General features: G+C 39.9%; 1 long non-coding RNA gene across 2 annotated transcripts in view; it reads right to left on the minus strand.

The window, feature by feature from the left end:
* Window positions 1-5,721, minus strand: part of LOC149915885 (uncharacterized) — a 130,573-nt gene extending 124,852 nt beyond the window's left edge. The window contains exon 1 of one of the 2 annotated variants that reach the window (XR_016471341.1): window positions 5,636-5,721. This is a non-coding gene — a long non-coding RNA (uncharacterized LOC149915885). Of the gene's footprint in view, window positions 1-2,855; window positions 2,941-5,635 lie in introns of those variants that run through there. The other variant, XR_016471340.1, reaches the window with a different exon arrangement.
* Window positions 5,722-6,243: the final 522 nt, after the last annotated feature.

A 6,243-nucleotide genomic window follows, 5' to 3' on the forward strand; every position in this document is an offset into this window, starting at 1 on the left:
ACAGGAAACTATTGGAAACTGAAGACATGGCACCATAATTCACTAGTACGCAGCTAGGGAACTGAAAACAAACCCTTTAGGAATGTTATAGTAATAATAAGGCATTTAATAAACAAATGAAATCTATATTACTTTCTAACTACTAAGCCCTCATTATGAATCTCACAAGCCAAGAAAACGAAATTGCAAATTGTGATCGGGTACAATAATTCACCTACAAGAATGCAGGATACCTTCAAATAAAATCATTATTTTATCAATACAGAAAACAAAATCAAGTACTGTACAGCCTGTACACTAACGTGCTGAATGTGCTGTTCCCATGCCACGAGAAGGATTGAAACCACAGTAACTTTCAAGCTACAATAAATGCGATCACATGCATGCAGCCACGTGACTTACACTCAGACTTCATCAAGCTGGCTTTAAACGATGTGCACTTCATTACTGGCTAATGTAATCTCACATGAAGAAACAATCTCCAGAGATTCTGGCTACATCTGTGCATATGCTGAGGACAACGTGAAAGCTGCAGGGTTTCTTTTTGTATTTGGTGTTCTGCTAACAGATTTTAAACTATCTTCCCCCACCCCCGGACCCCCCCTTACCAAACGTGCATAAAAATATTATATATAATTGCTAAAACTTAGATTTTAAAAGTGCTGTATAAGACTAATCATAGATATTTATAGTCTGCACAAACTTTGGTTGCTCATCCATAGCAAGCATTTAATAAAGCTAGTTCATCTGGAAAGACGTTAAATTAAATAATCCAAAATGCATGTGATGCATATTCAGAAAAATATGGTGTTCAGAGCTAACAACAATGAAAACTGTTGCCTTAGAAAAAACAAAGTCTAATTATTTTTTTCTCCTCCATTCCCCCCTCCTCCCCAGTTCATTTCACTGCACCACCAAAGATTATATATATATTATATACATATATATGTATATATAATAAAGAGCTAGCATTTTACCCGTTTGATGCAATTTTCTTTATTCTAATTAGAAAGATTGTATTAATAAGCAGAAGTTTCAATAACTGTATCATCCTTTTTTAGTGCAAGTTAAGACTCTGCACACTTTCTAACACGGAAAACGCAGATATGTGTTTAACAAACAAACAAAAAATACCCTTGAATTTTCTATCAGATAAACATAAAATCAGAATGTTAAATATCATCATCAGTTGGGGGAGGCACACGTCATTTCTTTTTATGCAGTTCTGTTTACACATGATCTCCAAACAGCCTCTGAAGTTAACAGGACAGTTGTTAGTGGCAGGGATTAAACAAATGCCCATGAATAAATAGCAACTGGAAAGATGGGAGACCCTGCGGACTCAATGGAACAAGAGCACAGGGCATAATCAATGTCCAAGAGAGTTTCTGAGCTTTCCTTGGGCAGTTCGTCTACAACAGCTCCTTACTGCCTTCACCCTGCTCTGCCCTGGAGTCAGCCAGACAGGAGGTGAACCTAAGTGATGTAAGGCTCACCTCTGTCAAATCCTGTTGTATGCACTCCTCATACCACAAAGCAACTTACCCTGCTCTGTAACGTGTAATTAACTCACATGGTAAAAGCTTCCAAGCCACACAGCCCCTCCAAGGAAACCTCTGCTGGCAGTCACTAAGCCTAAGTTGGTTTTTCTGTAGCTATGGAAACATCAAACCAGTAAATGATATTTCTCCTTACCTACATCAAAGGCAATCTGATTTTTAAGTTGTCTGAAGATGATGACGTTCTTTAACTTAAGAATGTTAGCAAGCTTATAAGGACCACATATAAAATGTCAGAGTGAGGAAGACAAAATGATGATTGTTATTTTCTTTCGGGTAAAGACTTCTCAATGTTGATGATTTGCCAACATAACCCCCTGAACAAACACACAACAGTGAAGCTTCAGTACCCAGAGGACCAGGGAAGGGCTGGCACACCACCAGAACAAGTAGCAGGCACTAGCATGTTTGTAGTGCAGAATAATTTTAACATTACTTCTGAAACAACTTCTCAATATTTTTCCTGTTATCAGTTAAATCTACATTAATAATAATTCTTTGAGTGTTATACCTTCAACATATTAGACACGTCGAATATCACTGTTTCACTCTATCAACATCCTACATCTTGAAAAGCGTTATAAAAGATGGACGTGAATGAATACTACTAGACAATTTTTAAATTAAGACCCTATTATTCCATAATCCCTGATTAAGAGAGTGAAAAACAAGAAGTTCAAGAGATAAGAACAGGATATGGACATCTCAGTCACTCACAGAAACAGGCATTTTGTGCCAGCAAAAGGGGCAGTTTGAGCTGAATAAATGACATGACTTCAAAGGAATGGAAGACACCCACAAGACAAGTGACACTACCCCATTTTTGCAGTCGAGATTAGGAAATTGAAATGACAAGAATAATTCAATTTTGATGTCCACAAAATCCATAGTTGGCACCTTCTGACTTCCACCTGCTTAGGCTGATGAAAGATGGAGTACATGGACAACGTTCTCCCAACGAGGACACTATCATAACAGCTGTAAAATAGTGGGTCATCTCCACTGGTACAGATTTTGTGTGATTACAGCACGCAGGCTCTTATTTATCGATAGCAAAAACATAGCTAATTGTAGTGACTGTGTAACAAAACAGTGTTTTGTGGCTGAGACCATTCTCTACCAAACAGTATTACTTCGCAACTGTTGTAGCTGCCACAGAAATACATAGGAGGCAGATTAAGAGTGACTTCCACTCTGCTTACGAAGAAGCAATTTTGCCTCTGACAAGTTCTAAGCGATACCAAGCAAAGCATTCACAGGTAGACCATTGGTCACATAAAGAAAAATAGAACTCACCCAACTGGTGAACAGGCCCTCTGGTTATACAGCTCTCCTTCGCAGGAAACAAGGTCCAAGAAATGCCCTCTCTTCAGTGGCTGGCCCTTATACCTATGAGCCCAGGCTTGCTCCACCCCTTCTAGTTACGTGGGGAACACAGGTGCAAACAATTTGCCTGTGCTCCCTCGGTCCCCCACAGCCCTTCACCAGGTGCTCAATCACCAGTTTAAGCCCTAGCAGTTCCCTATGTATAAACGCTATTTTGGGCCAAGAGAAATTGCTGTGATTTTTGTTGTTGTTGTTTTATTGTCTTGTTTTTAAAGCAAATCTCAAAATTAACTCAGTTGTACCGTATGAACCGAAATACAAAAAGGGGACAGAGGACTCCAACGAGGTGCGCTTCATCTGAAAGGAACCTGGAAAATGTGCTCCCGAATCACACCTAAATCCCTTCCGCCCTGAAGGACTATCAGCACTAGAATGAACAAAGAATATAATCACTGCCAAATATACAGTAATGTATTAGTATATATGAAGGCAAGGCGCTATACATTTCACTTTACATATTCACTTAATAGCCTGCACTACCCCCTAACAAGAACTCTGCATTTGAGTATTCTCGTAGGCAATAAAGACTGCGTGTTGATTTTCGTTTTCTAAGCTCCAAGAGCTTTATAATCCAGGCTTACAGATCAGCATTATTTTATATCCTCAATGAATTTCCAGTTGCAGAAACACAGGAACACAACTGAAACATTCCTGAGCAGTCTGCACACTCTGAAAGCATAGAAGTTCTACTAGTCACAGATCACTTGGAGGAGTGGGAGTTCAAGAAGTGTTTTGTTTCCTTCTTTCCCTTCTATCATTCCCCTTGTGAAAACGAAAACATGCTAGTTACTATTGTACATAATTACTTTGTATCAGGAAAAAAAAAAAAAAAGCTTTCAACTAGATGCTAGAGAATTACTGACTTTTTTATGAAGTAATTCTTTTATCACTGACGTCAAATTGGCCATGAAATACCATGATTTTAGGGATATGGATATTGTCAAAAAATATTTTCTAATTTAACTTCAATATTCACCTCACATAACACAAAACTGCATAACTGTGAAGCAGATACTCTTGAACTGTTTTTCATAAAGGCAAAAAATACTTTAAAGGCCATTAATAATATTAGTATTTCCTATGCATGCTAACAGACTGATTTCCTTTATTTTTACTGGTTAAAGATTACACTTCAGAAGAGGCATGAGTGAAAAGGAGAAGACACCTTATATGCCAAAAGAACAATTTACCATCTTTCAACTGATAATGAGATGGACAGGTGTCAGTCAGTACAGCCATGCCTAAATCTCTATCAGATATGCATATAAGATATACCAGATACAGTATGGAAGGGCACACAAAAGCAGTACGATTGGAATGCCATCTTTTGAATCGTAAGCAGTTTTACCCTTGCCCCCCCAAGCTGTGACAGTGCATACTTCTGCACAGAATGAACTTGGGACTTACAGAATTGCAGGGGCTGGAAGGGACCTCTAGAGATCATCTAGTCCAACCCCCTGCCAAAACAGGCTCCCTAGACCACATTGCACAAGTAAGCATCCAGATGGGTCTCAAACATCTCCAGACCTCTTAGGGAAACAGTAATGAGGAGCAAGAGAGGAAATAAAGGCAATAGATAAACTATTTCATTTTTCCAGAGTACTGTCAAGACCAACACCTTGCGAGCTTACTTATTTGATTTTTTATTAACAGGATGATCCTTTTCAAGTGTCTAACAGGCTTCACACTCTTGAGTAAGAGAATACAGAATCTGTGTCCTGGTCTACACATCAAGAAATTAAAATGCATCTACATGGAAACATGCAAATAGAAATAATTGCAACTAGTTAACATGCTGAACAGGCTCCCACAGTGTTTTTCTAGTATGCTAGTAAAATTAAAATTGCAACCAGCCATCCATCTCTACCCTTGCAAAAATCACACATCTAGCTGCAAAAATGTTAGGGTTTTGGATCTCTCAAATTCACCCACTGACCAACTACACTACTTGATTCCTTTCCAGTCTAATCTACAGGTTTCTAAATGAATCACTGCCTAACCTCTATTTCAAAAAATAAGTATTCATATCCATATTTTTTCACATTTCAATCATTCATTCCCAAGTTCATAGACATGAATGATGGGTCTATGAGCCACCACCTCCATGACCTGGATGGATAAGCTGTTATGTTGTTAGAGAACAAATGAAAATAAAGGACAATAAGTATTTCAGGCTGTCTCCATTATTATTCTAGTCAAAGTTAGAAGAAAAAAGCAAAATTGAAATAAGTGTTTCTTGTAGAGAAAACGTTTGAGGCACCAAAAGATTTGGATATAAAAAAGGAGCATTACGCTACAAATAAAGCAGATGTTTAATAAAAGGTAACAGTTGCAAAGAGCTATGGGTTATCCTCAGCATTTATCCACACAGCGCACTGGCTATCAGAAAGAAGCTTAATACCAGCAGTGTTCTAGCACAGATCTGAAACAAGTGAACAGAACACAACCCAAAAGCATTCCTTTTCAGTAACACAGCAATTATTTGACAAGAACAGGTACGAACTACACCAAAACATCACTTTTTGCATACAGGCATGTTTGCAAGATATGCACGTGTAGTGACAGCAGTCTGCAAAAGAACTTGCATTTGCAAACAGCAGCTTCTAGTATAGAAGAAAAGCAAGCCAGCCATCAGTACAGCATCTCTAAGCACATAAACAGTAAGAAAACGTTCAAACGTTTATGCTTACATTTCTGTACTTCACCTTTCCAGAAGCCGTTGAAAAGCAGGAGCACCAGCACCGCCCCGCCCTCACACTGAGCACGGCTCCCCGCCAAGCGCTTCACAGCACAGCACGCCACGAGCCATGAGCGCGAGCCCTCACGAGGGCAGCGAGGCAGCCGCCAACCGCCGTGCCCTCCGTCTCCTTCCCCGTAGCCATTTGACCACAGAAGCCGCCCCTCTCAGGGGACAAGCACACACCCATCTTCTCCCTCACGCTACTAGTTCAAAAGCTTCCCTACAACACCTTGCTTCCACGCCAATATCCAAGCTTTTCGTGTCGATTCTCTCCGCCTTCACAACCCTCACAGCTGCCCTAGAAGCCCCGGCTGCAGTGAGGAGGTGCCCGCCCTCACCCGCGTGCTGCCGCCCCTGGCTGCCTGCACCCTACAAGGGAGACTTCAGCAACGTCAGTTTGCTGTAAATTAGCATCCAATGCAACGCTAAATGTAATTAATGTAAATATGAAATGTGGGTGAAAACCAGGGATTGGTGCTGCCACAGTTTCAGAATTAACTTTGTAGAAGCTGATATCCATCAGCTGTTAAAACTGAGTGCGTTGAAACTGAAATATTC

Source organism: Phasianus colchicus, chromosome 15 (assembly GCF_987193195.1).
Source record: "Phasianus colchicus chromosome 15, bPhaCol1.hap1.1, whole genome shotgun sequence".
Classification (NCBI taxonomy): domain Eukaryota; kingdom Metazoa; phylum Chordata; class Aves; order Galliformes; family Phasianidae; genus Phasianus; species Phasianus colchicus.